We start from the raw sequence: 11,199 nt of genomic DNA on the forward strand, positions 1-11,199 counted from the left end.
ATCATAATAGACCCCCTCAAAAAACTCTGATCTTTTTATGTCATTTGACCACAATTAAAACAAACCGTGCTCTACAACTTGCTTATTCCTTTGAATTAAAAAAAAAGAGCATATGCCTTTGCTATAAAAATGATGGCTGGAAAACACTGACCCATTTAATAGCCTGCGGAATGATTTATTCTTATTGTTCGGCTGCCCGGGCACCTGACACGCGGCAGCCAATGGGCTGCAAGGCAGCCTTCAACTTATTAGGTGACTGTACTACTTCGCAAGGACTAAGTTGTTACATGAAATCTGTAGTTTCATAATTTCGCCAGTGCTTGCCTCTCCTTTGGCTTGGCTGGGGTGGCGATGTCTTCGTCTGGGACGCTCAGCAGCTACTACGTGGACTCGTTCCTCCTCCACGAGACCGCGGAGCTAGTGCAGTTGCACTACGCCTCGGCCCCCCTGGGCCAGCCAGGCAGGCAGGCGACCCTCGGAGAGCATCCCGAGTTGACCCCCTGCAGCTTCCAGTCGAAAGCGTCCGTCTTCAGCACTTCCTGGAATGCCGTGCACCCGCCGAGTGTCAACAATGTGCCGGCCGCCTACCACCCTTACGTGCATCATCAGCCACCCGACGGCAGGTACAAGCGTTCGTGGCCGGAGCCTCCTTGTCTTTCCCCGGCTTGCCAACCAGCAGGCATTACGGCATTAAACCTGAACCGCTCACGGCCAGGAGAAGTGACTGTACCACCTTTGACACGCATGCACTCTGACTGATTATGCTTGTGGTTCTCCTCCAGCTGATAGAGATAAGCCAGCCAACGAAGGGGCATTCTCGGAAAACAATGGTGAGAGCGAGGCAAACGGAGACAAACCCAAGCTGGATCTAAGTAAGTGCACTTGCATCAGGGCCCAGTTGGACTTGAGAGAGAGAGAGGGAGCGAGGGTAAGCCGTGGCTGGCTTCTCAGGTAGGATCCACTTTGGGCTATGCGGCAAGAACTGGGGGGGGGAGGTAAGATGGGTGAGGGTTTCTGTGGTCAGAGGTGGGATAGAAAGTGCAGAGGCTCCCCGGAGTTGGGGCGTGTGAACCCCTATGTGCGTGTGTGTGTGGCCTCTCTTTTTCTTTTCTTCCTTGCCCCTCTCTGAGTCAAAGCACAGTAGGCTTGGTAGGAGAAGACATTCACAGAGATGGTCTGATTCTTAGTTTCAGTCTGCCTCTTTCAGACACAGTGTGCAGGGGAGTGTCACATGCATGGTTTTTCCTGTCTATGGCTTCCACTAGAAGGCTAGATAGTGTAAATTCGGGTGGGGCAGGGGGATAGCTGTGAGGGAAGGTAATCCAAAACACTGGGTGTGAATCCCTTTCCTTTAGCTCACAAAGCCAAGAATGCCCAGTTTGGGGAAAAATCACCATCTTTCTCTCCAGATCTTTGAGAGGAACACACCCACAAATCGGGTTCATAGGGAAGTCAGGTTTATCATTAAAAGCCGAAATGTGGGTAGGTTCTTTTGTCCCCTTATCCCCATATAAGATTCAAGGAGACATACCAGAGGTGGTCAGAAAATGGACACATTTTCAATGGGCCCTCTGTTTTTATGGGTTGTTCACTACCCTCTTTTTAATAGCTGGGGCATGGGGAGAGGTGTGGGGAGAAAGCTGTAAATGCCAGGTTTAAAATTACATTCTAGATAAACAATATGAAGGAAGGTGGCTGCTGACATTTTTCTCCAATTCCATATGACTCTCCAGTGTGTCCCAATTTGAAGCCTATTGTTGCCCCAGTAAAAGAACGTGGGAAACTAGCAGTATTTGGTGTGGGGGTGGGTAATGATGAAGGCAGAAAAATATACGTTTGCGTGTGAAAGTCTTTGCTTCCTTCAACCTGTTTCCCTGCAGATAACCCAGCCGCAAACTGGTTACATGCAAGGTCCACTAGGAAAAAGCGTTGCCCTTACACCAAACATCAGACACTGGAGTTGGAGAAAGAGTTTCTGTTCAACATGTATCTCACCAGGGACCGGAGGTATGAAGTGGCCAGGCTCCTGAATTTAACTGAGAGACAAGTGAAAATCTGGTTTCAGAATCGTAGGATGAAAATGAAGAAAATTAACAAAGACCAAGCAAAGGATGAATAATGCTGGGTAGCAGGTTTAATCTGTCAAAACAGCAAAATCTGCCACTTCCCCCCCACCATGGTCCTTTAACACCACACAACGCAACTCCCCTCCCCCACACCCTGAAACTGTCCAGGCCTCACATATTTTTATTTTTTCATTGCTATTTGTCCTTGGTTAATTCAGCTCTTGAATGTACCTTGCCAGCCTGTAGAGAGACTGCCACGTTCTGGTGCTATTTTGGAGGTACCCTCTTTCTCCCTTTTTCTATTCATAGGAAAGTGAAGGAGTAACATTACTGCACCAGGGTGATAGGAAGGAAGGAAGGGAAGGGAAGGGAAGGGAAGGGAAGGGAAGGGAAGGGAAGGGAAGGGAAGGGAAGGACCTTTTAGTGCACAATTCTTCATGGACCATATAGGTTAGTTAAATTTATTTGCTTGTAGCACAGCAGAGAGAGGTTTGCTGTAATACTTGAACACTGTTTTATTGTGGTATTTTTGTGGTTCAATTTTTGTGCTTGAGTGCCGTACCAGATGTGATTGTGTAAGCTAAAATACAATTTGAACTCAGGTTGTTTATTATAAAGATTCTATAGAGTATAGCTCTGTAGTGTAAAAACTGAGTTTTTTCTGTACCATTGAACAGTGAACCTTGGATTGTACGGGATAAAAGTTATAAATCATTCATTTCTTATTCTAAAGTTTAAACATAAAAAAGCAAAATCTAGAATAAAAAGCTTATTTGTGTGTGTGTGTGTGTGTGTGTGTGTGTGTATAAATATAAATATAAAAAGAGGGATGCAGTGGCTCAGTGGGTTAGGACGCTGAGCTTGTCGATCAAATGGTCGGCAGTTTGGCGGGTCGAATCCCGGGTGCCACGCACGTAAAAATGCAAGTAGAAAAATAGGGACCACTACGGTGGGAAGGTAACAGCGTTCCGTCGTGCACCTTTGGCGTCTAGTCATGCCGGCCAAGCGCTGGCTCTTCAGCTTTGAAACGGAGCACTGGCCCCTAGAGTTGGAAACGACTAGCACGCATGTGCAGGGGAACCTTTACCTTTACCTATCTCCTTAATAATCAAATTAGCTTGAACATTGTTTTTGCACCTGAAAGCAGTTCTCAGATATCAGAGCTATACCTATATGTGAAAAAGGTAACTACTTCCTATGGTTTACCTTTTAAGATTAATCAAAATTATTTCTATTGTAATGAAGTTTAATTTTATTGATAATAAATCATACACTAAACAGGACAAGAAATACTGAGATGAATGCCAAGTGAAGTTCAGGAAGGCAACGAGAACCAAGTTTTAGATACCACAAACTACTTGAAGAAAATTTCGCCCACCAGAAACTGTTCCAATGCTCCTCTTCCTTTCAAAACTAAAAACGCGAGCACTCCCAGCTCAAAAATCTGGTATGAAGACGGTATAAGGAGCATACAATAAAAGAAAAAGACGGCTGTAACCCTTTCTGGGTGTAAAAGCCCAGGCGGGTGAAAGAACCTCGTCCGGGTCTCAAGGTCTGTAAAAGTCCCCCCACCTCCACCTCCACGCCAGGATGGCCGGGACGGGGTCTGTCTGGCTGTTATTTTTGTCTTTGTTTCTGACTATGCCTTGAGTGAAAATAAAAAGTAAATAAAAAAACAAAATCTCTGTGCTATGCTTCACAAGTGGGAAAAACGGGATCGGCGCTGGCGACGGGAAAGGAAGATGGAGGGGCCATGGAAGCTGAAATTGCTGTCTGTCCCAGGAGTTTGGGATCTGGGATGCCCTCTGTTGCTGTGTACAGAGGGGACTTCAAAGCACCAGACTTCGGAGCGCCTAATAAACGGGGGGGGGGTGTCTGTAAATTGTCTGGAATTCGGTCCTTAATGAGTTTACACCTGTCCAGCCGCAATTAAGTTTTTCTACAAAAGCTCTTTCATTTGTTTTGACTGGCTCTTTTAGATAAAGCGGGACTTCGGAAATAGCCTGCCTTTATGAGTCCCCTTCCTCTGAAATGTAGGCTTGAACGGTGGACGTTTATCTATAATGCATTTTCCGCCGGGATCTTTTTCTATAATAGCCAAGGCAAGGCGAGGCAGATTATTTAAAACGTTTGCGATGTAGGAAACACATCAGTTTTTCCGATTTGTAAGAAGAGTCCTGCACATTTTGGATCTTTTGTAAAGACCAAGAAGAAACAGCAGTTGGCAGTGTTGTTCCATGAAAAACGAGAGAGTGTGCCTAAAAGCCAGGGGAAGAGTCTAAATGTTGATTTCTAGAAGCAGCATAATGCATGCAGGGTGGAAACTGCTGACTGGATTTTAACAAAGGACAAAAGTGCTCGTTGCCTATTTACCCCTGTGAACATCTGAATGCTTCAAAAGGAATGCAGCAATGTCAGGCTGGATGCATATTTACAGGTGAAACTCGAAAAATTAGAATATGTGCAAAAGTTCATTTATTTCAGTAATGCAACTTAAAAGGGTAATGAGTCTATCTCATATATTAGTTTCCCCTTTTAAGTTGAATTACTGAAATAAATGAAGTTTTGCACGATATTCTAATTTTTTGAGTTTCACCTGTAATCATACGAAGAAAAAAACTAGCAATTAACAGTGAGAATTTAAGATAGCTTTTATTAAAACGGTCCAGTTGTTCATCAGTATGTCATTTATTGTTAAACTTAATTTTAGCACTCCAAACCAGTAAGCTTTTTATTATTGTTTTTAAAAATGTATCAAAGATCAGATTTTGTGTGTTTGTAAGTTCAGGCCTGTGAGTAATATGTAGGTATGTGTATGTATGTATATATGTAATTGTATGTATACAAACACACACTACAATCAATATATGAAAAAACAATGGCAACAATTTGCCTTAATGAACTTAAAGTGGAAATTGACCTAGAATGAGGTGTATGACAAGGTGATACAATATCACCTATCCTTTTCTCAGCCTGCCTTGAAGAAGTATTTTGCAACCTAGACTGGGCAAAAGATGGAATAAAAATCAATGGCACCTATTTAAATCACTTAAGATTTGCAGATGATGTTCTCTTCTCACAAGACCCAGAAGAGCTACAAAGACACATACAAGAGCTGCACAAAGCAGGAGAACCATTTGGCTTAAAAATAAACCTGAAAAAGAACCAAGTTATGTTTAATAAATTCACCCCCCCCCCCAAAAGAAAAAAAATATAAAGCTGGAGAAGAACTAGATGTAGTAGACCACTACATATACTGTACCTTGGCCAACGGATCTCAGTGGAAGGTGATACAATAAAGGAAATTGACCAGCATGTTAAATGTGGTTGGTGGGCATTTGGCAAGCTAAGCATAATTTTCAAGAATAACCTCCCCCTATACCTGAAGAGAAAAGTTTTCGATCTGTGTGTACTACCTGCTCTAACATATGCCAGTGAAATATGGACTTAAAAAGGGGAAACTAATATATGAGATAGACTCAATACATGCAAAGCAAGATAGTTCAAGATAGTGATTTGTCATAATTGTGATGATTATGGCGTACAGCTCATGAAAACCCCAAATCCACAATCTCAGAAAATTAGAATATTACATGCAATCAATAAAACAAGGAGTGTACATAGAACAATATCGGACCTCTGAAAAGTATAAGCATGTATATGTACTCAGTACTTGGTTTGGGCCCCTTTTGCACCAATTACTGCTTCAATGCCGCGTGGCATGGAAGCTATAAGCCTGTGGCACTGCTGAGGTGTTATGGAAGACCAGGATGCTTCAATAGCGGCCTTCAGCTCTTCTGCATGGTTCGGTCTCATGTCTCTCATCTTTCTCTTGGCAATGCCCCATAGATTCTCTATGGGGTTCAGGTCAGGAGAGTTTGCTGGCCAATCAAGCACAGTAATCCCACGGTCATTGAACCAGGTTTTGGTGCTTTTGGCAGTGTGGGCAGGTGCCAAGTCCTGCTGGAAAATGAAGTCAGAATCCACATAAAGCTCGTCTGCGGAAGGAAGCATGAAGTGCTCCAAAATCTCCTTGTAGACTGAACCAGACTGAGAGACCATTTAAAGGCTCAGGAACCCTTTGCAGGTGTTATGGCTTAATTAGCTGATTAGAGTGAGACAGTTTGAGCCTAGAATATTGCACCTTTTCATAATATTCTAATTTTCTGAGATTGTGGATTTGGGGTTTTCATGAGCTGTACACCATAATCATCACAATTATGACAAATCACGGCTTGAACTATCTTGCTTTGCATGTAATGAGTCTATCTCATATATTAGTTTCCCCTTTCAAGTTGCATTACTGAAATAAATGAACTTTTGCATGATATTCTAATTTTTCGAGTTTCACCCATAGGTTGCCTTTGCTTTCTTTCCACTTCTTAGCCGTTTCATTGGCTTTGGGGGGGTTGTTTGATTTCAAAAAGATTTTCCTGGAAGAATGGGGTTGGTAGAGAGGGAGCCTTCTCTTGGCCTTCCTTTGTTTTTTACAGTCATCTTAGGATGCGGATCAAAATTGTGGGGAGAAAAGAGCCCAAACAGTACGGCTTTGGATTCCTGCCCCTAAACAAAATGCTGCATTAGCATTGTAGTCCCCAGGCTAACATCACCATACAATGAATGAATGAATGAATGAATGAATGAATGAATGAATGAATGAATGAATGAATGAATTGGAGGATCAGAGGACTTATCTGCGTCCATAGGATTACACTATTAGGATCACCATTTCAGTCCATGGTCCTGTTCTATGATGGGCTTTATTGGTCCTTTAACTGGACTGGCTGGGGCGGTAGTATCGAAATATACCCTCTCAAAGCTGCCGTGAGAAATATCACCAGTGGCAGTTTCTAGCACATGACAGGCTCTTTGTAGACACAGGATACCCAGTTCCATAATTTAAGGGGAGAGTTTCTGGGACAATTCCATTGTCTTCCTTCCAGTTTATGATGTGGAATACAGCAGAGCAGTAACAGATGCCTCTGTGCAAACTTCACGGAGGGGAGGAAAATCATTTTATGGCGGGGGACAAGAGATGCACCAGGTTCTCCCGGGATGGGCTGCGTGTGCATGTGTGTGTGGAGGGGGAGGGAATTCTTAAAAAATAAGGAGACCTATTGTCCGTGATATGTGGGGAGGAGGCATTGCCTTGGCCCAAGCATAGAAGATCCTCAAAGATAGGCGTTTCCTGAAGAATCGGGGCTTTTAAAAAAGATTTACGTTTCAACGTCCTCCGTACTAGAGGAGATTCCCCTTCCTGACGGTTATGAAAGCTCGTTTATTTTGTCACTGCAAATACGTTTTTTTAAAAACAAACAAACAAAACAAACCAGGGCGGTGTTATTGGGTAGAGCAGGCCGGGTAATAAAGGCGCTGTTATGTATGCAGGCATCTGCATAGCAACAGCCATCAGGGGGCGTTGGCCTGGACAGTTTCGGCGGGAAACCTAGGGCCAACCCCATTGGCTGTTAGCTTACCTGGCCAGGTATATAAGGAGGCCAGGTAGCCCTCATTCCCCAGTTCACTTCCTCTTCCAATAAAGAGCTGAACTCACACACTGGCTGGCGTCTCTCTTGCGTCGGACCCACTACACAATAGTGGCGACGAAGGTGGGATTGCTGCTGACCAAGAGCTGAAGTCACTGAGGAAACAATCCGCGAGCTGAAGGGAAAGGCATTTTTCCTTCTTCCCCCCACGACCGCCAGCCGAACCGGCAACGCCAAGCGCCACATCCACGACCAACTGCCGCCATGGATAGAGCCGGACAACCCCGCGAATTCGAGACCCGCCGCCCCGAAACCTGGACCCGTTACCTGGCTCACATTGAACTGTACATGCGGTTCAATCAGATATCGGATGACGGTGCAAAGGCGGCCGCCCTGCTCTGCCTTGGGGGACCAGCGCTGCTGGAAGTCGCCGCGAATCTGTTCCCCCAGGAGGCCATCAACACCGTCGCATATCGAGACCTCGTGGCCAGGCTCAACGCACATTTCAGGCCCCGGCGCTCCAAGGTGGCCGCACGGTCACAATTCGAGAAAAGGGACCAGCGCCCCGACGAGACCGGCGCCGACTTCCTCGCCGCCCTGCGGGAAGCTGCCGTCACTTGCAGGTTCACAAATTTGGAGGAGCGACTACGGGACCGGCTGATTTGCGGCCTACGCGACAGGCGGTTGCAGGAGCGCCTGTTCGAAAGAGAGGAGGTCTCTCTCCAGGAAGCCGAGGACGCCATTCTAGCACCCGAAGCGGCCTGCGGGGCTGTCCAAGCCTGCCAGGGAACCCGGCCCGGCAACCAGGCAACCAGCGTCCATCGGCAAGGGGCCACAGAGGAGGACGACCTGAGCATCGACCTCCTCCAGCGGAAGTCGACCCCCGACCAGCGAGCCAGACGCCCAGACAGGCCCAGGCCTCCCAGCAACACCGCCATTCCCCAGAGGTGCGCAGGGTGTGGTGGGAACCACGTGCGCAGCCTCTGCAAGTTCCGGTCCTCCACGTGCCGGGCCTGCAAGAAAACAGGCCACATAGCCGCCGTCTGCCGTAGCCGCCGCCCCCGGGAGGAGATCCACGAGCTGCAGCCGGAGGAACCACCGTTCGAAGGTACTGGGGCCCCCACCAAAACAAAAATTGGCTATGTCGAGAGCCGGCTGGCCATTAACCACACAGGTAGCCGCCGGCTGCTCAAACCCAAAATTAGATTAGCAATCCGTTAGCGTCCCTTGCAGCATGGAGCTTGACTCCGGATCAGCAGTCTCGATTATTTCGGACGAGACCCTTAACCATATAATTAGCCGGAGCAAGCAACGGATTAAATTACGGCCTACTAAATTAACCCTGACCGATTTTCAGAATTCGCCAGTCAAGGTGAAGGGGGAGGCCACCATTTCAGTGGGGTTTAAGGGTCGTGAAGGGCACCTGGACGTTGTAGTGGTAGAGGGCCGCAGAGCCAGCCTGGTCGGGCTGGACTGGTTTGAGGCCCTGGGAATCTCAGTATCCGGGATCCATCGGATCCAGGGGGACTCCGTTGAGGCCGTTTGCCGGGAGTTCGCCGACGTCTTCGACAGGTCATTAGGCAAGTACACCGGGGCCCCATATTGTTCAAGCTTAACTCGAACGTCTCCCCCATTAGGGTCCGGCCGCGGCGAGTCCCGTTTGCGCTCAAACACAAAATCGAGCGCGAACTAGACAAGTTGGTGGCCCAGGGAATCTTAGAGCCCATAGATGGAGGGGAGTGGGAAACCCCCATCGTGACCCCCCTCAAATCCAACGGGGAAATAAGGATCTGCGCCAACTATAAGTGCTCAGTGAACCGCGCCCTAAACCCGCACGCTTACCCGGTTCCCGCGGTCAGCCACGTTCTCGCTTCCCTCCAAGGCGGCACCATCTTTGCAAGGCTCGATCTTGCACAGGCATACCAGCAACTCACAGTCACTAGGGAAACAGCTGACATCCAAACCATAGTAACCCATAGGGGGGCATTCCGGGTGAACAGGCTGCAGTTTGGAGTCAGCATTGCTCCCGGCATTTTCCAGGAGGTTATGGAAAAGACACTCAAGGGCATTCCAGGAGTCTGCCCCTATTTTGATGACATCCTGATCGCAGGAGCATCAGCAGAGGAACTGGCAGGGAGGCTTAGGGAAGTGCTGGCAAGGCTGCGCACAGCTGGCCTCAAACTCAAAAAGGAAAAATGCAGCATAGGCGTTCCTTCCACAGAATTTTTGGGGTTCAGAGTAGACGCCAGGGGAATCCACCCCACAGAATCCAAGGTGAGGGCCATCAAACTAGCACCCACACCCAAGAACAAAGCAGAGCTTCAGGCATTCCTGGGTCTGCTGAATTTCTACCATACATTCCTCCCACACAAGGCAGCCATCGCTGAACCGCTCCACAGGCTGCTAGACAAACAGGCAACATGGGCCTGGACGGCCACCCATGATCAGAGCTTCAAGGCCCTGAAGGCATTGCTGTCGGACAAGTCCACAGTAACCCATTTCATCGAGTCCAAGCCCATTTGTATCGCCTGCGATGCATCCCCTTATGGTGAGGGCGATGTCCTAAGCCACCTTGAGCCCAACGGGGCACAAGTCCCCATAGCATACTATTCTAGGACACTGTCTGGAGCAGAAAGAAAATACGCCCAAATAGACAAAGAAGCCCTGGCAATCGTGGCAGGAATCAAGAAATTCCACGATTACTTATATGGCAGGGAGTTCACTGTCTTCACGGACCACAAACCACTCCTGGGCCTGTTCACCACAGACAGGCAATCCCCCCCAGATTCTGTCCCCCAGGATGCTCTGGTGGTCCATCTTCCTTGCAGCATACAATTGCAAGCTGGTGCACAAGCCAGGGAAGGAGATGGGCCACGCAGACGGTCTAAGTAGGCTCCCCTTAGACACACACGACCCAGACCCAGCACCAGCCACACAGATCCTAGCCTTGCAGGAACTACCCGAGTGTCCAGTTCTTGCCAAGGACATTGCCAGCCACACAGCCACAGACAACATCATGGGCAGGGTGCACTCATGGGTTTGCACAGGGTGGCAGGACAAATCCCCGGGACCAGAGTTTCAGGCCTATTTCATTAGACGTGATGAAATCTCCACACACAAGGGGTGCCTCCTTTGGGGTAGCAGGGTCATCATTCCACCCGCACTACGCGCCAGGGTATTGGACTCCTTACACGAAGGGCACCCGGGGGTGGTCAGGATGAAGGCACTGGCTAGGAGCTACCTCTGGTGGCCCGGGTTGGATAAGGAGGTTAAGGATCGGGTCAAGGCCTGTTATACGTGCCAGAGATCCAGGCCAGAAGTGCCACATGCACCAGTACACCGGTGGGAGGCCACACACACGCCATAGTCCCGCATTCACATTGACTATGCGGGGCCATTCCAGGGTCAACTATTTTTAGTAGTGGTGGACAGTCACTCCAAGTGGTTAGAGGTAGTCCCTGTCCCCAACATGACCTCGGGGAGGACAATCCAGGTGCTCAGAGCTCTCTTTGCCACACACGGCCTCCCCGACGTAATTGTGTCTGATAATGGGCCTCAGTTTACTGCTGCTGATTTCCAGGCGTTCTTGAAGGCGAACTGGATTAGGCAAGCCACCTCCGCGCCTTTCCATCCATCTACCAACGGGC

At 48.0% G+C, this 11,199-nt stretch overlaps 1 pseudogene across 1 annotated transcript; it reads left to right on the forward strand.

Annotated features, from left to right (window-relative positions):
- The first annotated feature begins 351 nt into the window (after window positions 1-351).
- On the forward strand, window positions 352-2,119 carry LOC310648235 (homeobox protein Hox-A9-like; annotated as a pseudogene). Its single transcript has 2 exons — window positions 352-872; window positions 1,881-2,119. The product of its transcript is annotated as a homeobox protein Hox-A9-like (transcript).
- The last annotated feature ends 9,080 nt before the right edge of the window (window positions 2,120-11,199 follow it).

The sequence above is a fragment of the Vipera ursinii genome (assembly GCF_947247035.1).
Source record: "Vipera ursinii genome assembly, chromosome: W".
NCBI classification, from domain to species: Eukaryota; Metazoa; Chordata; class Lepidosauria; order Squamata; family Viperidae; genus Vipera; species Vipera ursinii.